Source organism: Aquarana catesbeiana, linkage group LG02 (assembly GCF_042186555.1).
Source record: "Aquarana catesbeiana isolate 2022-GZ linkage group LG02, ASM4218655v1, whole genome shotgun sequence".
Taxonomy (NCBI): domain Eukaryota; kingdom Metazoa; phylum Chordata; class Amphibia; order Anura; family Ranidae; genus Aquarana; species Aquarana catesbeiana.
Window position 1 is genome coordinate 813,800,061 of NC_133325.1, and position 24,687 is coordinate 813,824,747.

At 50.9% G+C, this 24,687-nt stretch overlaps 2 protein-coding genes across 4 annotated transcripts in view; both read left to right on the forward strand.

The window, feature by feature from the left end:
- LOC141129552 (myoferlin-like) overlaps positions 1–24,687 on the forward strand; it is a 644,669-nt gene that overhangs the window by 17,734 nt on the left and 602,248 nt on the right. The gene's annotated exons all lie outside the window — the stretch shown is intronic.
- LOC141129551 (uncharacterized) overlaps positions 23,780–24,687 on the forward strand; it is a 38,803-nt gene continuing 37,895 nt past the window's right edge. For 2 of the 3 annotated variants that reach the window (XM_073617648.1, XM_073617649.1), the window contains exon 1: positions 23,780–23,939. The gene's annotated coding sequence lies outside the window, so the exon portion shown is untranslated. The remainder of the gene's footprint in view (positions 23,940–24,687) is intronic. The other variant, XM_073617650.1, reaches the window with a different exon arrangement.

The following is a 24,687-nucleotide window of genomic DNA, read 5'->3' on the forward strand; positions in this document are numbered from 1 at the left end:
CCGGTACTCTTATGCCCCTGGTGGTTGGAACTGTTGGGACTCCATCAAAGACAAATTCTACATTCTACTACGAATTCCCGGCATAAAGTGTCCTGTGATAACAATAATATTCAGCTTTGGGAAATGACTGGAAATCATAACAGGTTCGGCCACAGGATGGCAGCAGAGTGATATCATAGAGCTGTGGTTGTCATCTTATGAAATATAGATGGGCCTCAGCTGTGGCCCCTGACCATTCCAAAGGGCCATACAGTATATTCAGTGTATGACCAAAGACTGTCAGAGGCTTCAAAGTTATTGGAGGAGACAGAAACTGCGGACATGTGACAGGAGTGGATGAAGACTTGAGAACAGGAGATAGAGACCGGGGATATGCAATTTGAGACTGCCAGAAATCAGGGACATAATATCTTCTTTTCAAATGAATGACTATTGGGATCTGTAAGAGAAGGCAGGAAAAGGTGCCAGAGGGTCGCATGTGGCTCTTGGGACGCAGGTTGGGCACCAAGGCCATAGAATTGTGTATAGAAATACAAACTAATACCACATCCATCCACGGGGGGGGCAGCAGAGTAGCTGCAATCTTTTATATTGAAAAAATAAGTGTGAGCAGTACCAGCATCAGCCATGAGATGGCAGAATAGGTCCTGGATCACAAACGGCGCATGCTCTGCACGCCGCCATTTTACATATGAAAAATATGCTTGGGTCTTCAAGAAGAATACGGAGGACACTAATTCTTTATACAGCTGACATTAATTAGACAAATATGTCGTGGTCATCAATAATATGGCGTGTATCTGTGAGGATCGGTGAGAAATACCGCCTTAGGGTTAGTACCGTACACGGACCTCGCTCTTAGGACACCTCTGTCATTTCTTTGCTAATGTGAGTTTCGGATATGAATGAATATTATGGACGACTTTCACCAGAACAGAATTGTATGGAAAGTGCGCTCAGCATAGGGCGCAGCTGTTCTATCAGATTACCGCTACCCATCAGATTGTGTAACGGAAGTGACGTTCCAACCAAAAAATACTTATTGCGCATGCGCTATGCGTTCCAACATGCGTTCCAGGGCACTATGCCTTCCACGGCACTATGCCTTCCAAACACTTCATGATCTGATGGGTAATGGTAATCTGATAGAACAGCGGCAGCGGACATCTTACTACACCCAGCTACGTCTTGACGTTCAGAGTAATTTTATCAATAAAATGAGCATATATAAAGAAATATAGTGATATTTGTGATGCTGTTTTGATGTTACATTGTGCAAGCAGATGGACACCAGCAGTAGGAAGGTGGCAGAGGCCATGTTGGTACACCCAGCAGCAGGAAGGTGGAGGAGGCCATGTTGGTACACCCAGTAGTAGGAAGGTGGCAGAGGCCATGTTGGTACACCCAGCAGTAGGAAGGTGGCGGAGGCCATGTTGGTACACCCAGCAGTAGGAAGGTGGCAGAGACCATGTTGGTACACCCAGCAGTAGGAAGGTGGCAGAGGCCATGTTGGTACACCCAGCAGTAGGAAGGTAGCCGAGACCATGTTGGTACACCCAGCAGCAGGAAGGTGGAGGAGGCCATGTTGGTACACCCAGCAGTAGGAAGGTGGCGGAGGCCATGTTGGTACACCCAGCAGTAGGAAGGTGGCGGAGGCCATGTTGGTACACCCAGCAGTAGGAAGGTGGCGGAGGCCATGTTGGTACACCCAGTAGTAGGAAGGTGGCGGAGGCCATGTTGGTACACCCAGCAGCAGGAAGGTGGCTGAGGCCATGTTGGTACACCCAGCAGTAGGAAGGTGGCGGAGGCCATGTTGGTACACCCAGCAGTAGGAAGGTGGCAGAGACCATGTTGGTACACCCAGCAGCAGGAAGGTGGAGGAGGCCATGTTGGTACACCCAGCAGTAGGAAGGTGGCGGAGGCCATGTTGGTACACCCAGCAGTAGGAAGGTGGCAGAGACCATGTTGGTACACCCAGCAGCAGGAAGGTGGAGGAGGCCATGTTGGTACATCCAGTAGTAGGAAGGTGGCGGAGGCCATGTTGGTACACCCAGCAGCAGGAAGGTGGCGGAGGCCATGTTAGTACACCCAGCAGTAGGAAGGTGGCGGAGGCCATGTTGGTACACCCAGCAGTAGGAAGGTTGCAGAGACCATGTTGGTACACCCAGCAGCAGGAAGGTGGAGGAGGCCATGTTGGTACACCCAGCAGTAGGAAGGTGGCGGAGGCCATGTTGGTACACCCAGCAGTAGGAAGGTGGCAGAGACCATGTTGGTACACCCAGCAGCAGGAAGGTGGAGGAGGCCATGTTGGTACACCCAGCAGTAGGAAGGTGGCGGAGGCCATGTTGGTACACCCAGCAGTAGGAAGGTGGCAGAGACCATGTTGGTACACCCAGCAGCAGGAAGGTGGAGGAGGCCATGTTGGTACATCCAGTAGTAGGAAGGTGGCGGAGGCCATGTTGGTACACCCAGCAGCAGGAAGGTGGTGGAGGCCATGTTGGTACACCCAGCAGTAGGAAGGTGGCGGAGGCCATGTTGGTACACCCAGCAGTAGGAAGGTGGCAGAGACCATGTTGGTACACCCAGCAGCAGGAAGGTGGAGGAGGCCATGTTGGTACACCCAGCAGTAGGAAGGTGGCGGAGGCCATGTTGGTACACCTAGCAGTAGGAAGGTAGCGGAGGCCATGTTGGTACACCCAGCAGTAGGAAGGTGGCGGAGGCCATGTTGGTACACCCAGCAGTAGGAAGGTGGCGGAGGTCATGTTGGTACACCCAGCAGTAGGAAGGTGGCAGAGGCCATGTTGGTACACCCAGCAGTAGGAAGGTGGCGGAGGCCATGTTGGTACACCCAGCAGTAGGAAGGTGGCGGAGGTCATGTTGGTACACCCAGCAGTAGGAAGGTGGCAGAGGCCATGTTGGTACACCCAGCAGTAGGAAGGTGGCGGAGGCCATGTTGGTACACCCAGCAGTAGGAAGGTGGCGGAGGCCATGTTGGTACACCCCGCACTGCTCAGTGCTAAACCTTTAGGCTTTCAAAATGTAACATCCAAACAACATCACACATGTCAATAAACTATATTTATTTATATATATATACACTAATTTTATTGCTAAAAGTACTCTGAAATTCAAGACATAGCTGGTTGTAGTAAGGTGTCCGCTGCCTCTGTTGTAGAACAATCTGATGGGCTCTGTTGGTAGTGAAGTTGAAAAGTGCGTGGAAGGCATATTGCGCCATGGAACGCATGTTGGAACGCATGTTGGAACAAATAGCCCAAAACCTGTCTGCTGCAGCTGTCATTTTCTCGAAAAACACTGCAACTATCAACCCTGCAAAATGGCAGCCCAAGCATGCGCAGTAGTATACGCATGGATACTCTGATGCCCCTGGTGGTTTGACTTGGTAGGACACCTCCTATCTTATCACACATAAGATATCACCGGTACTCTGATGCCCCTGGTGGTTATAACTGGTAGGACACCTTTTATGATATCAAATACACAATGTACCGCTACTCTGATGCCCCTGGTGGTTGTAAATGGTAGGACACTTCTTATGATATCAAACATACAATGTTACACAATAACTTTATCCTTATCCCCCTCTATCGCTCACCCAAAAACCATAATGTGTACCCTAATCTTTCCTTCCCTCTAGGCCCTAACCCAAAATTTACACCAAACCCTCAACCCCATACCTTTAACAGCAGTCCTATCCTAACATCCTAAACCCTTAACCCATCCTCTACTGCACTTCAGAGCTGCTGAAAGGCCGTTTATGCAGTGCACTGGGTGGATACCCTAGGGCAGTGATGGCAAACCTATGGCACCCGTGCTACAGCTGGCATGCTGAGCCCTCTCTGTGGGCACGTAGCGCGCCGCCAGGATAGGGGAGGGAATTCTCCAGCAATGCAGTCACTTGCACTGGCGTGCAGGCGCGAAGTAGCTGGCTCCTTTCCTATCATGAGTGCGATCAGGCAGTGGAGCAGCAGATGTAAGTAAAGCCCTCCCTGCATGCACTGAGGGCAGCCCAATGGAAAGGACATGGAGTGTCTTCTGTAAGCAGCGCGCGATGCCTCTAAATACCAAGGAAGAGAAGAATGATCCTCCCTTCCTGGACTTGGAGAGCCAAAAGGAGAGCGGCTTCCTGTACAGGGGCTCGGGCACTGAAGCATGGCAATGTGGAGGACTTTGGCTGTTCATACACAGGTAGGATATGTATGTGGGGGGATTTGAAGGGGCAGAGGACACTGCTTTGGGAAGGGCCCTGTATTCCGTAATGCACTCCTTTGAAAAAGCACAAAAGGTTTTTTCTGGGCAGAATCATAAGTTTTTGGTCCCTTAGGGCTCATTCAGAGGAATGATCAGTCCCATCCTCTGTACAGAGACGCTGGTAGGTTTAATTCCATGTTGGCACTTTGAACTAAGTAAATTGGTTTTGTGTCGCTGTTTGGGCACTTGGGCTCAAAAAGGTTCGCCATTACTGCCCTAGGGCCTCCGGATCCGCGAAACCAGCACCAGAGGTCTCCTCCTCGCTGAATGTGAAAACCGTACAAATGGATCTCTCTACCCCCTGTTTGAAATCCCCCATTTTGCTTATGTTGCCAGGGGAGAGGGGAGCACCACAATGCCCTCCTGTCCTCCTTCTCACTCCTCTCCACGAGAAGCTGGGCCATATATTGCCTTGAAGTCCTTGACCCTGGATGACTATTACCTCCACATCCAAGTCCCCCTTCTTGTTCATTTCCCATCTTGTTTGAAATTTTTCACCACCCTGGAACACTCTATCTAGAATTTGGGTCGATCAACGCATCATGCCCTGTGCGGACACGGATGGACGCACATTGCTATGGACTTCCTTCAACTCCATCTGGTTTGTTAGTGGTGGGACCTTAACAAGACCACCTTGCTTTGCAGTTTTGGTTTCATGAACAAAGCTCTCATGTGTTTTGGTTTGGGAGCCGGGAAGGTTATGCCGTGTACACACAATCACACATTCCGACAACAAAATCCATGTTTTTTTTCTGACGGATGTTGGCTCAAAGTTGTCTTGCATACACACGGTCACACAAATCTTGTCGGAGCTGCCGAACGTCAAGAACGCGGTGACGTACAACACGTATGACGGCACTAGAAAAGGGAGGTTCAATAGCCAGTGCGCAACCCTTTGCGCTTCTTCTGATAATCTCGGTTTAGTAGAAGTTTGGTGAGAGACGATTCACGCTTTTCAGCCTTGTGCTTTTCCAATTGTTACTGTTCTTCAGTTTGTGCTTGTGGGTTTGTATCTGTTTTTCAGTGCGTGTAGTCAATTCGTATCTGTTCTTTCAGTGCGCTCTTGTCCGCTCGTTTCTGATTTTCAGCTCGCTCTTCTCAGGCCTTTCTGTTGTTCAGTGCTTTCTGTTAGTTCATTTTGACCAACCGACCATTTTGAAGCCATGTTGCGGGTACGTACTCATCGTAGAGTTCGTGCTGTGCAGGGGCTTGGTGTTGGGGTTCTTACTTTGACCCAAGCCCAGTCCATGAACAGGGCGGGGAGGAGTTTATGGACCAAAATTTGATTGCTCCAGCATGACCAGTTCTGTCATATGCCTTTGTTGCGGGAGATCCGTGAGAATAATCCTGATGATTTCAGAAATTATCTCCGGATGACGGACCCCGTTTTTCACTGTTTGTTGGCTTTGCTGTCCCCTTATATTACCAAGCAGGACACCTGCATGAGGCAAGCCATCACTCCGGAGCAGAGGCTAGTTGTCACGTTAAGGTACTTGGCGATGGGGAGAAGTCTGCAGGACATCAAGTTCTCGACAGGCATCTCTCCCCAGGCTCTGGGGATCATTATCCCAGAGACCTGTTCTGCCATCATCCAGGTCCTGCAGAAGGACTATATTAAGGTAAGTTTTATCCTTTAACATCACATTATATGTATTTAATGTTTGCTAATGTATTTCTTTCATCATTCCCTAATTTCCATGATTGTAATATGCTGTGGATGTCCCCTTTGTTCTCATGCATGCATGAAGTTTTTAAAGTTCCTTTTTTGTCCTTCATGCATATTTGCCTTCACTAACCTCCCCAGCATGCTATCCTGGGCCCATACACACCTAGCCTAGTCACTTAACAATGGATTTTGTCAGCTCCATTGTAGTGCTTTACCTTAAACACCCCCTGAAATGTGTACAAATGTTATTTGTGTCCTTAAATTCATGCAGCGTGCCAGTGGCTTTATTTTTGGGTCCCAAAATCATTTGGAACCCTCCCTCCCCCCAACCGCTAAGTCAACCGCGGTGGTGTCGGCGACATATGAGTTTCTGTATGTGGACGTGGCGAAGAATGGCCGGATGTTGGATGGAGGAGTCATTGCCCAGACAGAGTTCTACACACGGCTCCAGAATGGTGGCTTGGGATTGCCACCTGCTGAAGAGAACATGGAAGGACTCCTGTTTGTCTTTGTCGCTGATGAAGTGTTTGGGCTGGGTGGACACCTGATGCGGCTGTTCCCAATGAGGACCCTCACCCCTGAGCAGAGGGTTTTTAACTACCGGCTGGACAGAGCCAGAACAGTGGTGGGCAACCCGTATGACCCATGGATATGCTTGTTTCACAGTTCAGAGGGTGGAAACCGAGAATATAATGGGTCCATTACCCCTGTGCTGTTGAATGCAGCAAAAAGCGAAATCCCTAAAAAATGGCAAAAGGTAGAAGGCCCCAAGATCAAGGATTGGTTCCTAAGAGTGCAGGAAACATATAACTTAGAGAAAAGGGAGAGAGACCCGTCAAATGTGGAGTATGAGACTGGGGGAGGTAGATGGGCAAGTTGGGTGGCTTTTAAGGAATCTGTGAGATATGTGGAGAAGAGGCAGAGCTAATGTTGACACCAAGGGGATAGGAGGGCAAAAGTACCTGGTTGGATAGAGTCTGCGGGGGGGGGGTTCGGGGGGGTGTTGGATGGGGGGGGGGTTTATGGGATACAAGGGAAAGTATTATTGTAGAGGAAAAGATGTGAATGCTATTTCTGTTTTTGTTTTCTTTTGTATGGATATAAATAATTTAAATAAAGATTTAAAAAAAAAAAAAAAAACAGTGGTGAACAATGCTTTTGGGATAATGGCCAGCCGGTTCCGCCTATTCTTTACGCCAATCAACATGGCGGAATATAAACGTAACCATATAATCCTTGCATGCTGCATTCTCCACAACTATTTAAGGAGAAATTCAGTGAACTATGTTGCCTCAGTTGGGCCTGAGGACGGACTTAAAGAACAAACCCTGACGGTGCTTGAAGCTGGATATCCTGGCTTGCCCCCCAAAGCGCCCGCGAGGTCCGTATCAAATACAGCCAGCTCCATAAATATTGGGACATCAACACAATTCTAATCTTTTGGCTTTATACACCACCACAATGGATTTGAAATGAAACAAACAAGATGTGTTTAACTGCAGACTTTCAGCTTTAATTTCAGGGTATTTACATCCAAATCAGGTGAATGGTGTAGGAAATACAACAGTTTGTATATGAGCTTCCCACTGTTTAAGCGACCAAAAGTTATGGGACAATTGGCTGCTCAGCTGTTCCATGGCCAGGTGTATGTTATTCCCTCATTATCCCATTTACAAGGAGCAGACAAAAGGTCCAGAGTTCATTTCAAGTGTGCTATTTGCATTTGGAATCTGTTACTGTCAACTCTCAATATGAGATCCAAAGAGCTGTCACTATCAGTGAAGCAAGCCATCATTAGGCTAAAAAAACAAAACAAACCCATCAGAGGGATAGCAAAAACATTAGGTGTGGCCAAATCAACTGTTTGGAACATCCTTAAAAAGAAAGAACGCACCGGTGAGCTCAGCAACACCAAAACAACTGTGGCGGATGACCAAAGAATGTCTGGAGGTACACTACACCCCCATCCCTCCCCTCTATCTCTCCGTCCTCATCTGTCCGTTTATGTCTGGAGGCACCCTACACCCCCATCCCTCCCCTCTATATCACTGTCCTCATCTGTCCATCTATGTCTGGAGGCGCCCTACACCCCCATCCCTCCTCTCTATCTCACTGTCCTCATCTGTCCATCTATGTCTGGAGGCACCCTACACCCCCATCCCTCCCCTCTATATCACTGTCCTCATCTGTCCATCTATGTCTAGAGACACCCTACACCCCCATCCCTCCCCTCTATCTCACTGTCCTCATCTGTCCATCTATGTCTGGAGGAACCCTACACCCCCATCCCTCCCCTCTATCTCACTGTCCTCATCTATCCATCTATGTCTGGAGGCACCCTACACCCCCATCCCTTCCCTCTATATCACTGTCCCCATCTGTCCATCTATGTCTGGAGGCACCCTACACCCCCATCCCTCCCCTCTATATCTCCGTCCTCATCTGTCCATCTATGTCTGGAGGAACCCTACACCCCCATCCCTCCCCTCTATATCACTGTCCTCATCTGTCCATCTATGTCTGGAAGTACCCTACATCACCATCCCTCCCCTCTATCTCACTGTCATCATCTGTCCATCTATGTCTGGAGGTACCCTACACCCCCATCCCTCCCCTCTATATCACTGTCCTCACCTGTCCATCTATGTCTGGAGGTACCCTACACCCCCATCCCTCCCCTCTATCTCTCCATCCTCATCTGTCCATTTATGTCTGGAGGCACCCTAAACCCCCATCCCTCCCCTTTATCTCACTGCCCTCATCTGTCCATCTATGTCTGGAGGTACCCTACACCCCCATCCCTCCCCTCTATATCACTGTCATCATCTCATCTATGACTGGAGGCCCCGTACACCCCCATCCCTCCCTTCTATCTCACTGTCCTCATCTGTCCATCTATGTCTGGAGGAACCCTACACCCCATCCCTCCCCTCTATCTCACTGTCCTCATCTGTCCATCTATGTCTGGAGGTACCCTACACCCCCATCCCTCCCCTCTATATCACTGTCCTCATCTGTCCATCTATGTCTGGAGGTAACTTACACCCCCATCCCTCCCTTCTATATCACTGTCCTCATCTGTCCATCTATGTCTGGAGGTACCCTGCACCCCCATCCCTCCCCTCTATCTCACTGTCCTCATCTGTCCATCTATGTCTGGAGATACCCTACACCCCCATCCCTCCCCTCTATCTCACTGTCCTGATCTGTCAATACATGTCTGGAGGTACCCTACACCCCCATCCATCCCCTCTATCTCACTGTCCTCATCTGTCCATCTATGTCTGGAGGTACCCTACACCCCCTTCCCTCCACTCTATCTCACTGTCCTCATCTATCCATCTATGTCTGGAGGTACCCTACACCCCCATCCCTCCCCTTTATCTCACTGTCCTCATCTGTCCATCTATGTCTGGAGGCCCCCTACACCCCCATCCCTCCCCTCTATCTCACTGTCCTCATCTGTCCATCTATGTCTGGAGGCCCCCTACACCCCCATCCCTCCCCTCTATCTCACTGTCCTCATCTGTCCATCTATGTCTGGAGGTACCCTACACCCCCATCCCTCCCCTCTATCTCACTGTCCTCATCTGTCCATCTATGTCTGGAGGTACCCTACACCCCCATCCCTCCCCTCTATCTCACTGTCCTCATCTGTCTATCCATGTCTGGAGGCCCCCTACACCCCCATACCTCCCCTCTATCTCACTGTCCTCATCTGTCCATCTATGTCTGGAGGCACCCTAAACCCCCATCCCTCCCCTCTATATCACTGTCCTCATCTATCCATCTATGTCTGGAGGTACCCTACACCCCCATCCCTCCCCTCTATATCACTGTCCTCATCTGTCCATCTATGTCTGGAGGAACCCTACACCCCCATCCCTCCCCTCTATATCACTGTCCTCATCTGTCCATCTATGTCTGGAGGCACCCTACACCCCCATCCCTCCCCTCTATATCACTGTCCTCATCTGTCCATCTATGTCTTGAGGCACCCTACACCCCCATCCCTCCCCTCTATATCACTGTCCTCATCTGTCCATCTATGTCTGGAGGCACCCTACAGCCCCACCCCTCCCCTCTATTTCACTGTCCTCATCTGTCCATCTATGTCTGGAGGTACCCTACACCCCCATCCCTCCCCTCTATATCACTGTCCTCATCTGTCCATCTATGTCTGGAGACACCCTACACCCCCATCCCTCCCCTCTATCTCACTGTCCTCATCTGTCCATCTATGTCTGGAGGTACCCTACACCCCCATCCCTGCCCTCTAGCTCTCAATCCTCATCTGTCAATCTATGTCTGGAGGTACCCTACACCCCCATCCCTCCCCTCTATCTCACTGTCATCATCTGTCCATCTATGTCTGGAGGAACCCTACACCCCCATCCCCCCCTCTATCTCACTGCCCTCATCTGTCCATCTATGTCTGGAGGTACCCTACACCCCCATCCCTCCCCTCTATATCACTGTCCTCATCTGTCCATCTATGTCTGGAGGAACCCTACACCCCCATCCCCCCCTCTATCTCACTGTCTTCATATGTGCATCTATGTCTGGAGGCACCCTACACCCCCATCCCTCCCCTCTATATCACTGTCCTCATCTGTCCATCTATGTCTGGAGGACCCCTACACCCCCATCCCTCCCCTCTATCTCACTGTCCTCATCTGTCCATCTATGTCTGGAGGTACCCTACACCCCCACCCCTCCACTCTATCTCACTGTCCTCATCTGTCCATCTATGTCTGGAGGCACCCTACACCCCCATCCCTCCCCTCTATATCACTGTCCTCATCTATCCATCTATGTCTGGAGGTACCCTACACCCCCATCCCTCCCCTCTATATCACTGTCCTCATCTGTCCATCCATGTCTGGAGGAACCCTACACCCCCATCCCTCCCCTCTATCTCACTGTCCTCATCTGTCCATCTATGTCTGGAGGCACCCTACACCCCCATCCCTCCCCTCTATATCACTGTCCTCATCTATCCATCTATGTCTGGAGGTACCCTACACCCCCATCCCTCCCCTCTATATCACTGTCCTCATCTGTCCATCCATGTCTGGAGGAACCCTACACCCCCACCCCTCCCCTCTATATCACTGTCCTCATCTATCCATCTATGTCTGAAGGCCCCCTACACCCCCATCCCGCCCCTCTATATCACTGTCATCATCTATCCATCTATGTCTGGAGGCCCCCTACACCCCCATCCCTCCCCTCTATCTCATTGTCTTTATCTGTCCATCTATGTCTGGAGGTACCCTACACCCCCATCCCTCCCCTCTATCTCACTGTCCTCATCTGTCCATCTATGTCTGGAGGTACCCTACACCCCCATCCCTCCCCTCTATATCACTGTCCTCCTCTGTCCATCTATGTCTGGAGACACCCTACACCCCCATCCCTCCCCTCTATATCACTGTCCTCATCTGTCCATCTATGTCTGGAGGCACCCTACACCCCCATCCCTCCCCTCTATATCACTGTCCTCATCTGTCCATCTATGTCTGGAGGCACCCTACACCCCCATCCCTCCCCTCTATCTCACTGTCCTCATCTGTCCATCTATGTCTGGAGGAACCCTACACCCCCATCCATCCCCTCTATCTCACTGTCACCACCTAAACATCTATGTCTGGATGCACCCTACAGCCCCATCCCTCCCCTCTATTTCACTGTCCTCATCTGTCCATCTATGTCTGGAGGCACCCTACACCCCATCCCTCCCCTCCATCTAACTGTCCTCATCTGACCATCTATGTCTGGAGGCACCCTACACCCCCATCCCTCCCCTCTATCTCACTGTCCTCATCTGTACATCTATGTCTGGAGGTACCCTACACCCCCATCCATCCCCTCTATATCACTGTCCTCCTCTGTCCATCTATGTCTTGAGGTACCCTACACCCCCATCAATCCCCTCTATCTCTCCGTCCTCATCTGTCCATCTATGTCTGGAGGCCCCCTACACCCCCATCCCTCCCCTCTATCTCACTGTCCTCATCTGTACATCCATTTCTGGAGGTACCCTACACCCCCATCCATCCCCTCTATATCACTGTCCTCATCTGTCCATCTATGTCTGGAGGTACCCTGCACCCCCATCCATCCCCTCTATATCACTGTCCTCATCTGTCTATCTATGTCTGGAGGCACCCTACACCCCATCCATCCCCTCTATCCCACTGTCCTCATCTGTCTATCTATGTCTGGAGGCACCCTACACCCCATCCATCCCCTCTATCTCACTGTCCTCATCTGTCCATCTATGTCTGGAGGTACCCTACACCCCCATCCCTCCCCTCTATCTCACTGTCCTCATCTGTCCATCTATGTCTGGAGGCACCCTACACCCCCATCCCTCCCCTCTATATCACTGTCCTCATCTGACCATCTATGTCTGGAGGCACCCTACACCCCCATCCCTCCCCTCTATATCACTGTCCTCATCTATCCATCTATGTCTGGAGGTACCCTACACCCCCATCCCTCCCCTCTATATCACTGTCCTCATCTTTCCATCTATGTCTGGAGGAACCCTACACCCCCATCCATCCCCTCTATCTCACTGTCACCACCTAAACATCTATGTCTGGATGCACCCTACAGCCCCACCCCTCCCCTCTATTTCACTGTCCTCATCTTTCCATCTATGTCTGGAGGCACCCTACACCCCATCCCTCCCCTCCATCTAACTGTCCTCATCTGACCATCTATGTCTGGAGGCACCCTACACCCCAATCCCTCCCCTCTATCTCACTGTCCTCATCTGTACATCTATGTCTGGAGGTACCCTACACCCCCATCCATCCCCTCTATATCACTGTCCTCCTCTGTCCATCTATGTCTTGAGGTACCCTACACCCCCATCCATCCCCTCTATCTCTCCGTCCTCATCTGTCCATCTATGTCTGGAGGCCCCCTACACCCCATCCCTCCCCTCTATCTCACTGTCCTCATCTGTACATCCATTTCTGGAGGTACCCTACACCCCCATCCATCCCCTCTATATCACTGTCCTCATCTGTCCATCTATGTCTGGAGGTACCCTGCACCCCCATCCATCCCCTCTATATCACTGTCCTCATCTGTCCATCTATGTCTGGAGGCACCCTACACCCCATCCATCCCCTCTATCTCACTGTCCTCATCTGTCCATCTATGTCTGGAGGTACCCTACACCCCCATCCCTCCCCTCTATCTCACTGTCCTCATCTGTCCATCTATGTCTGGAGGCACCCTACACCCCCATCCCTCCCCTCTATATCACTGTCCTCATCTGACCATCTATGTCTGGAGGCACCCTACACCCCCATCCCTCCCCTCTATATCACTGTCCTCATCTGTCCATCTATGTCTGGAGGCACCCTACACCCCCATCCCTCCCCTCTATCTCACTGTCCTCATCTGTCCATCTATGTCTGGAGGTACCCTACACCCCTATCCATCCCCTCTATCTCTCCGTCCTCATCTGTCCATCTATGTCTGGAGGCCCCCTACACCCCCATCCCTCCCCTCTATCTCACTGTCCTCATCTGTACATCCATTTCTGGAGGTACCCTACACCCCCATCCATCCCCTCTATATCACTGTCCTCATCTGTCCATCTATGTCTGGAGGCACCCTACACCCCCATCCCTCCCCTCTATATCACTGTCCTCATCTGTCCATCTATGTCTGGAGGCACCCTACACCCCATCCATCCCCTCTATCTCACTGTCCTCATCTGTCCATCTATGGAGGTACCCTACACCCCCATCCCTCCCCTCTATATCACTGTCCTCATCTGTCCATCTATGTCTGGAGGTACCCTACACCCCCATCCCTCCCCTCTATATCACTGTCCTCATCTGTCCATCTATGTCTGGAGGCCCCCTACACCCCCATCCCTCCCCTCTATCTCTCCGTCCTCATTTGTCCATCTATGTCTGGAGGTACCCTACATCCCCACCCCTCCCCTCTATGTCACTGTCTTCATCTGTCCATCTATGGAGGTACCCTACACCCCCATCCCTCCCCTCTATATCACTGTCCTCATCTGTCCATCTATGTCTGGAGGTACCCTACACCCCCATCCCTCCCCTCTATATCACTGTCCTCATCTGTCCATCTATGTCTGGAGGTACCCTACACCCCCATCCCTCCCCTCTATCTCGCTGTCCTCATCTGTCCATCTATGTCTTGAGGTACCCTACACCCCCATCCCTCCCCTCTATATCACTGTCCTCATCTGTCCATCTATGTCTGGAGGCCCTCTACACCCCCATCCCTCCCCTCTATCTCACTGTCCTCATCTCTCCATCTATGTCTGGAGGTACCCTACACCCCATCCCTCCCCTCTATATCACTGTCCTCATCTGTCCATCTATGTCTGGAGGTACCCCCCCATCCCTCCCCTCTATGTCACTGTCCTCATCTATCCATCTATGTCTGGAGGTATCCTACACCCCCATCCATCCCCTCTATCTCACTGTCCTCATCTGTCCATCTATGTCTGGAGGCACCCTACACCCCCATCCATCCCCTCTATCTCACTGTCCTCATCTGTCCATCTATGTCTGGAGGCACCCTACACCCCCATCCATCCCCTCTATCTCACTGTCCTCATCTGTCCATTTATGTCTGGAGGCCCCCTACACCCCCCATCCCTCCCCTCGATCTCACTGTTCTCATCTGTCCATCTATATCTTGAGGTACCCTACACCCCCATCCATCCCCTCTATCTCTCCGTCCTCATCTGTCCATCTATGTCTGGAGGCACCCTACACCCCCATCCATCCCCTCTATCTCACTGTCCTCATCTGTCCATTTATGTCTGGAGGCCCCCTACACCCCCCATCCCTCCCCTCGATCTCACTGTCCTCATCTGTCCATCTATATCTTGAGGTACCCTACACCCCCATCCCTCCCCTCAATCTCACTGTCCTCATCTGTCCATCTATGTCTGGAGGAACCCTACACCCCCATCCCTCCACTCTGTCTCTCCGTCCTCATCTGTTCATCTATGTCTGGAGGTACCCTACACCCCCATCCCTCCCCTCTATCTCACTGTCCTCATCTGTCCATCTATGTCTGGAGGTACCCTACACCCCCATCCATCCCCTCTATATCACTGTCCTCATCTGTCCATCTATGTCTGGAGGTACCCTACACCCCATCCATCCCCTCTATCTCACTGTCCTCATCTGTCCATCTATGTCTGGAGGTACCCTACACCCCCATCCCTCCCCTCTATCTCACTGTCCTCATCTGTCCATCTATGTCTGGAGGCACCCTACACCCCATCCCTCCCCTCTATCTCACTGTCCTCATCTGTCCATCTATGTCTGGAGGCACCCTACACCCCCATCCATCCCCTCTATCTCTCCATCCTCATCTGTCCATCTATGTCTGAAGGTACCCTACACCCCCATCCCTCCCCTCTATCTCTCCGTCCTCATCTGTTCATCTATGTCTGGAGGCACCCTACACCTCCATCCCTCCGCTCTATCTCACTGTCCTCATCTTTCCATTTATGTCTGGAGGTACCCTACACCCCCATAACCTCCCCTCTATATCACTGTCATTATCTGTCCATCTATGTCTGGAGGTACCCTACACCCCCATCCCTCCCCTCTATCTCACCGTCCTCATCTGCCCATCCATGTCTGGAGGTACCCTACACCCCCATCCCTCCCCTCTATCTCACCGTCCTCATCTGTCCATCTATGTCTGGAGGCCCCCTACACCCCCATCCCTCCCCTCTATCTCACTGTCCTCATCTGTCCATCTATGTCTGGAGGCACCCTACACCCCCATCCCTCCCCTCTATCTCACTGTCATCATCTGTCCATCTATGTGTGGAGGCACCCTACACCCCCATCCCTCCCCTCTATCTCTCCGTCCTCATCTGTTCATCTATGTCTGGAGGCACCCTACACCCCCATCCCTCCCCTCTATCTCACTGTCCTCATCTGTCCATCTATGTCTGGAGGCACCCTACACCCCCATCCCTCCCCTCTATATCACTGTCATCATCTGTCCATCTATGTCTGGAGGTACCCTACACCCCCATCCCTCCCCTCTATCTCACTGTCCTCATCTATCCATCTATGTCTGGAGGCACCCTACACCCCCATCCCTCCCCTCTATCTCACTGTCCTCATCTATCCATCTATGTCTGGAGGCACCCTACACCCCCATCCCTCCCCTCTATCTCACTGTCCTCATCTCATCTATGTCTGGAGGCCCACTACACCCCCATCCCTCCCCTCTATCTCACTGTCCTCATCTGTCCATCTATGTCTGGAGGCACCCTACACCCCCATCCCTCCCCTCTATCTCACTGTCCTCATCTGTCCATCTATGTCTGGAGGCACCCTACACCCCCATCCCTCCCCTCTATCTCACTGTCCTCATCTCATCTATGACTGGAGGCCCCCTACACCCCCATCCCTCCCCTCTATCTCACTGTCCTCATCTGTCCATCTATGTCTGGAGGCACCCTACACCCCCATCCCTCCCCTCTATCTCACTGTCCTCATCTCATCTATGACTGGAGGCCCCCTACACCCCTATCCATCCCCTCTATCTCACTGTCATCACCTGAGCATCTATGTCTGGAGGTACCCTACAACCCCATCCATTCCTTCTATTTCACTGTCCCGATCTGTCAATACATGTCTGGAAGTACCCTACACCCCCATCCCTCCCCTCTATCTCACTGTCCTCATCTGTCCATCTATGTCTGGAGGTACTCTACACCCCCATCCCTCCCCTCTATCTCACTGTCCTCATCTGTCCATCTATATCTGGAGGCACCCTACACCCCCATCCATCCCCTCTATCTCACTGTCCTCATCTGTCCATCTATGTCTGGAGGCACCCTACACCCCCATCCCTCCCCTCTATCTCACTGTCCTCATCTGTCCATCTATGTCTGGAGGTACCCTACACCCCCATCCCTCCCCTCTATATCACTGTCTTCATCTGTCCATCTATGTCTGGAGGCACCCTACTCCCCAATCCATCCCCTCCATCTCACTGTCCTCATCTATCCATCTATGTCTGGAGGACCCCTACACCCCCATCCCTCCTCTCTATCTCCCTGTCCTCATCTGTCCATCTATGTCTGGAGGAACCCTACACCCCCATCCCTCCCCTCTATCTCACTGTCCTCATCTGTCCATCTATGTCTGGAGGTACCCTACACCCCCATCCCTCCCCTCTATCTCACTGTCATCACCTGAGCATCTACATCTGGAGGTACCCTACACCCCCATCCTTCCACTCTAAATCACTCTCATCACCTGAGCATCTATGTCTGGAGGCCCCCTACACCCCCATTCCTCCCCTCTATATCACTGTCCTCATCTGTTTATCTATGTCTGGAGGCACCCTACACCCCCATCCATCCCCTCTATATCACTGTCCTCATCTATCCATCTATGTCTGGAGGTACCCTACACCCCCATCCCTCCCCTCTATATCACTGTCCTCATCTGTTTATCTATGTCTGGAGGCACCCTACACCCCCATCCATCCCCTCTATATCACTGTCCTCATCTATCCATCTATGTCTGGAGGCACCCTACACTCCCATCCCTCCCCTGTATCTCACTGTCCTCATCTCATCTATGTCTGGAGGCACCCTACACCCCCATCCATCCCCTCTATCTCTCCATCCTCATCTGTCCATCTATGTCTGAAGGTACCCTACACCCCATCCCTCCCCTCTATCTCTCCGTCCTCATGTGTCCATCTATGTCTGGAGGCACCCTACACCCCCATCCCTCCGCTCTATCTCACTGTCCTCATCTTTCCATTTATGTCTGGAGGTACCCTACACCCCCATAACCTCCCCTCTATATCACTGTCATCATCTGTCCATCTATGTCTGGATTTACCCTACACCCCCATCCCTCCCCCCTCTATCTCACCGTCCTCATCTGTCCATCTATGTCTGGAGGCCCCCTACACCCCCATCCCTCCCCTCTATCTCACCGTCCTCATCTGTCCATCTATGTCTGGAGGCACCCTACACCCCCATCCCTCCCCTCTATCTCACTGTCCTCATCTATCCATCTATGTCTGGAGGTACCCTACACCCCCATCCCTCCCCTCTATCTCATTGTCCTCATCTGTCCATCTATGTCTGGAGGCACCCTACACTCCCATCCCTCCCCTCTATATCACTGTCCTCATCTGTCCATCCATGTCTGGAGGCCCCCTACACCCCCATCCCTCCCCTCTATCTCACTGTCCTCATCTATCCATCTATGTCTGGAGGTACCCTACACCCCCATCCCTCCCCTCTATCTCATTGTCCTCATCTGTCCATCTATGTCTGGAGGCACCCTACACTCCCATCCCTCCCCTCTATATCACTGTCCTCATCTGTCCATCCATGTCTGGAGGCCCCCTACACCCCCATCCCTCCCCTCTATATCACTGTCCTCATCGGTCCATCTATGTCTGGAGGCCCCCTGCACCCCATTCCTCCCCTCTATCTCACTGTCCTCATCTATATCTATGTCTGGAGGTACCCTACACTCCCATCCCTCCCCTCTATCTCACCGTCATCATCTGTCCATCTATGTGTGGAGGCACCCTACACCCCCATCCCTCCCCTCTATCTCACTGTCCTCATCTCATCTATGTCTGGAGGCACCGTACACCCCCATCCATCCCCTCTATCTCTCCATCCTCATCTGTCCATCTATGTCTGAAGGTACCCTACACCCCCATCCCTCCCCTCTATCTCTCCGTCCTCATGTGTCCATCTATGTCTGGAGGCACCCTACACCCCCATCCCTCCCCTCTATATCACTGTCCTCATCTATCCATCTATGTCTGGAGATACCCTACACCCCCATCCCTCCCCTCTATCTCACTGTCCTCATCTGTCCATCTATGTCTGGAGGTACCCTACACCCCCATCCCTCCCCTCTATCTTACTGTCCTCATCTGTCCATCTATGTCTGGAGGTACCCTACACCCCCATCCCTCCCCTCTATATCACTGTCCTCATCTGTTTATCTGTGTCTGGAGGTACCCTACACCCCCATCCATCCCCTCTATCTCACTGTCATCATCTATCCATCTATGTCTGGAGGACCCCTACACCCCCATCCCTCCCCTCTATATCACTGTCCTCACCTGTTCATCTATGTCTGGAGGCACCCTACACCCCCATCCCTCCCCTCTATATCACTGTCCTCATCTGTTTATCTATGTCTGGAGGTACCCTACACCCCCATCCCTCCCCTCTATATCACTGTCCTCATCTGTTTATCTATGACTGGAGGCACCCTACACCCCCATCCATCCCCTCTATCTCACTGTCCTTATCTATCCATCTATGTCTGGAGGACCCCTACACCCCCATCCCTCCCCTCTATCTCACTGTCCTCATCTATCCATCTATGTCTGGAGATACCCTACACCCTCATCCCTCCCCTCTATATCACTGTCCTCCTCTGTCCATCTATGTCTGGAGGTACCCTACACCCCATCCCATATAGTCCCCCCTGTAAATTTTATAACCAACTACTGCTCCGTCTCATGCAGAAGACATTCTATCCATCTTGATGCTGAAGTCGGGGGGTCAGTCTAATGGGGCCCCTCAGATTTTTTCCTCAGGTTGTTCCTTCATTCTGCTGAAAAGAGAATATTATTATCAGTTAGTGAGACTCACCAGTCATGGTTTAATGGTTCCCAGTCCAGTTTTATTTTTACAGACAAAGTACTTCCCACTCATCTCTCTGAATATGGACAAAGTTCCCGGCTGTGTGGACCTCACTGGCAGCTTGCTTGCTGCAGAGACTTCACTTCACAGTCATTCAGAAGTCTTAGAGTAAGAGATGAGCAATGAGTGTGTGATGTGTGTGAGGGAGGACATGCTGGGGGGTCCCATGGGGGGAGGAAAATACAAACTATCTCCAGCCCACCATTGTAAGAATACAAAATTATGACATTTATTATCCAGAAAACATTGTGAGTGCGGCCTGTGAAAAGGGTCATCAGGGGTCCTAAAATGTCACACTGTCTGGGGGCAATAAATCTCCTATTTCTGTATTATTCTTCAGTAACCAAAACTGCAGTGTTTATCCTCATGACACAACACAGGAAGCACCTCCATGGTTAACAGAGGACGGAATTAAAAATAGACTTGAGAAACTTAACATTAATAAATCACCGGGACCAGATGGCTTGCATCCGAGGGTATTTAGGGAACTCAGTCAGGTGATTGCCAGACCGTTGTTCCTAATTTTTACAGATAGTCTACTGACTGGAATGGTACCAGCTGATTGGAGAAAAGCCAATGTAGCACCAATATTTAAAAAGGGCCCAAAAAACATCCCTGTGAATTACAGACGTGTTAGCCTAACATCAATAGTATGTCAAATCTTGGAGGGGATGATAAGGGACTATATACAAGATTTTAGTAATAAGAACTATATCATTAGCAGTAATCAGCATGGATTCATGAAGAATCGTTCTTGCCAAACCAATCTATTAACCTTCTATGAGGAGGTGAGTTGCCATCTAGATAAAGGAAGTCCCGTAGACGTGGTGTATCTGGATTTTGCAAAAGCATTTGACACAGTTCCCCATAAACGTTTACTGTACAAAATAGGGTCCGTTGGCATGGACCATAGGGTGAGTACCTGGATTGAAAACTGGCTACAAGGGCGTGTTCAGAGGGTGGTGATAAATGGGAAGTACTCAGAATGGTCAGGGGTGGGTAGTGGGGTTCCCCAGGGTTATGTGCTGGGACCAATCCTATTTAATTTGTTTATAAACGATCTGGAGGATGGGATAAACAGTTCAATCTCTGTATTTGCAGACGATACTAAGCTAAGCAGGGCAATAACTTCTCCGCAGGATGTGGAAACCTTGCAAAAAGACCTGAACAAATTAATGGGGTGGGCGACTACATGGCAAATGAGGTTCAATGTAGAAAAATGTAAAATAATGCATTTGGGTGGCAAAAATATGAATGCAGTCTATACACTGGGGGGAGAACCTCTGGGGGGATCTAGGATGGAAAAGGACCTGGGGGTCCTAGTAGATGATAGGCTCAGCAATGACATGCAATGCCAAGCTGCTGCTAAGGCAAACAGAATATTGACATGTATTAAAAGGGGGATCAACTCCAGAGATAAAACGATAATTCTCCCGCTCTACAAGACTCTGGTCCGGCCGCACCTGGAGTATGCTGTCCAGTTCTGGGCACCAGTCCTCAGGAAGGATGTACTGGAAATGGAGCGTGTACAAAGAAGGGCAACAAAGCTAATAAAGGGTCTGGAGGATCTTAGTTATGAGGAAAGGTTGCGAGCGTTGAACTTATTCTCTCTGGAGAAGAGACGCTTGAGAGGGGATATGATTTCAATTTACAAATACTGTACTGGTGACCCCACAATAGGGATAAAACTTTTTCGCAGAAGAGAGTTTAATAAGACTCGGGGCCACTCATTACAATTAGAAGAAAAGAGGTTTAACCTTAAACTACGTAGAGGGTTCTTTACTGTAAGAGCGGTAAGGATGTGGAATTCCCTTCCACAGGCGGTGGTCTCAGCGGAGAGCATTGATAGCTTCAAGAAACTATTAGATAATCACCTGAATGACCACAACATACAGAGATATATAATGTAATACTGACATATAATCACACACATAGGTTGGACTTGATGGACGTGTGTCTTTTTTCAACCTCACCTACTATGTAACTATGTAACTATTACCATGCAATGCTGGTGATAGTTTACATTCGGGACTATTCTACAGACAATGCCATCCGCTATTATTTATACCCTGACCCCCCATTACACCCCTCAGCCACCATCACCCCCTTTACCCATACACCCCCACCATCTTCCCCATTCCAACCTCCTATTTCCCCCATACACCCCCCTTCACCCATACACCCCTCAGGCCCCCATGACATCCCTCTATTCCCCCCATACACCCATCACCCCCACTGCATCTCCCTACTCCCTCTATCACCCCTCAGACCCCCATACATCCCCAGATCCTATTCCATCCAACTAGTCCCCCCAGACCTCCATTCCATCACCAAATACATCCCCAGACCCCTATTCCATCGGACTAGTCCCCCCATACTATCCCCAAATACACCCCCAGACCCCCATTTCATCCCCTATTTCCCCCCACTATCATTCCATCCCCCTACTATCACCATACACCCCCATTCCATCCTCTATCCCTCAATACACACCCCTAGGCCCCAATTTCATTCCTCTATTACCTCCTTATCAACTCCAGGCTCCCATCACCTCTTTTCCATCCCGCTACCCCCCAATACACCCACCAGGCCCCCATTAACCCCATTCCATTCCCCCCCATAAACCCCCCAGATCCCCATTCCATCTTCTTATTCACCCCATACACCCCCATTTGGGTTAGGGGGCCGCAGACATTCTCCAAATAACAGCTTTTCCACATAGCAAGTTCTGCTTCTATTGCTTCCACAATGAGGAGATCTTCAATACAATTGTGTCTGCTGTGGGTGTTACAAATTGTTCATCTGCAGCTCCTTCCTATGCCTGATTGTATTGGGGAAATATAATATTCTATCCTTCAGAGGGAGTCATACCAGGTTCATCCACCAGATGGAAGCATTTTACAATGACACATCTTTCAGATACAATAATAGTAGCATGTTGTGCACGCCCCCATGGTAACCTTTCATTGCCCCTTTTTTGGTGTCCCATCCTTTATCGCTTTGGTCTGATCAGCACGGACTGTCGTGTATCGTAGTATTTTGCTTTGCCTTGTTTTATATGTTGTTTTTATGGTCTTATATACTAATTATGTATTTTGATAGCCACAACACACTTTCTGCTCCTGAAGAAGCGTAAAGACACATGAAACATGTTGAGCACTGAGCATCTGCATGATATGAACTAATCATTCGCTGACCTGCTTTCCAACCATCTTCTCAGACCTGTTGTTACTCTGGATGAATATCCTCATGTCCGAGTTATCACACAATTAAATGGTTTTGTATAGCAATGGTTCCACTAAATATCTCCTTACATAGATGTGATTTGTGGTTTTTAAATTGTTGTCCTATTTATATGTTTTTTCAATAAATTATTTTTGTTATATATACTTGTTGTTACTGTGCCTGCAAAGTCCAAAGTCCCCTTTTTGGTTCTTCATTTGCTAATACAGTTTCAGGACGTGGCACACATATATGGTTAATATGTATAACACAGCACCGCTCTGTGTTATGATACATCCCCATTTTTGTACATATTGTGTACTTAGAAATACGAAATGCTACCACATTCAACCATAAGGTGGCAGCAGAGCAGCAGTCATATTCTGTGTATAGAACATTAGAGTGAGCGTTACCAGGTTCAGCCAGCAGATGGAAGCATAGTGTTTGCATGAGCTACAGCGCATGCCCAGTCCGCCGCCATTATAAGGGAGATAATTATATAGGTCTTCAAAAAAATGGCGGCGATGCGGACTTTTCTGTTTAGTGTACTGCGCATGACCAGAGCAGCTGTGACAGTTAACCGAGCAGTAAACAATCCTCAGGTCCTCAGTAATATGGCGCCGTCCTGAACATTTTCGTCACAGGGTTAGTTTTCCTATGTCAGGATCTGCTGCCTCTCCTAATACAACCCTATAGAGTGCAGACACCCCCCCAACACCCATCACTGACCCCTCCCCCCAACACTGACCCCACCCCCAACACCGATAACTGACCCCTCCCCCTCTTCATTTATTGGACAGACGGCGCCATCTTGGTTGTGGGCAAGAGATGTTCTATTGGGTGGCTGAAAATGACGTAGGAAGGCGGAGCGAAGTAAGAAACGCCCCTCCCCATCCACCGGAACCGGAAATACGTACCTGAGTGTAGTAACTTCATATCCGGGTGCCGGGATACAGGGAATAGACAGAGATCACCGAATACCGACAGAGATTACCGAATATCGTGTGTACCGGAGACCGACAGAGATCACCGGACAGTGTATGTATGAGGAGATCACCGGAGAGACTGCGACCGACTCTGACATTCAACACCGACCCCTCCCCCAACACTGACCACTCCCCCACCATCGACCCCTCCCCCCATCACCGACCCCTCCCCCCCAACACCGACCCCTCCCCCCAACACGGACCCCTCCCCCAACACCGATCACTGACCCCTCCCCCACCACGGACCCCTCCCCCAACACCGATCACTGACCCCTCCCCCACCACCGACCCCTCCCCCCAACACCGATCACCGACCCCTCCCCCCAACACCGACCCCTCCCCCCAACACCGATCACTGACCCCTCCCCCAACACCGACCCCTCCCCCAACACTGACCCCTCCCCCCCAACACGACCCCTCCCCCCAACACCGATCACTGACCCCTCCTCCAACACCGACCCCTCCCCCCAACACAGACCCCTCCCCCAACACTGACCCCTCCCCCCAACACCGATCACTGACCCCTCCCCCAACACCGACCCCTCCCCCCAACACGACCCCTCCCCCCAACACCGATCACCGACCCCTCCCCCAACACCGACCCCTCCCCCAACACTGACCCCTCCCCCCCAACACGACCCCTCCCCCCAACACCGATCACCGACCCCTCCCCCAACACCGACCCCTCCCCCCCAACACCGACCCCTCCCCCCCAATACCGACCCCTCCCCCAACACTGACCACTCCCCCACCACGACCCCTCCCCCCAACACCGATCACTGACCCCTCCCCCAACACCG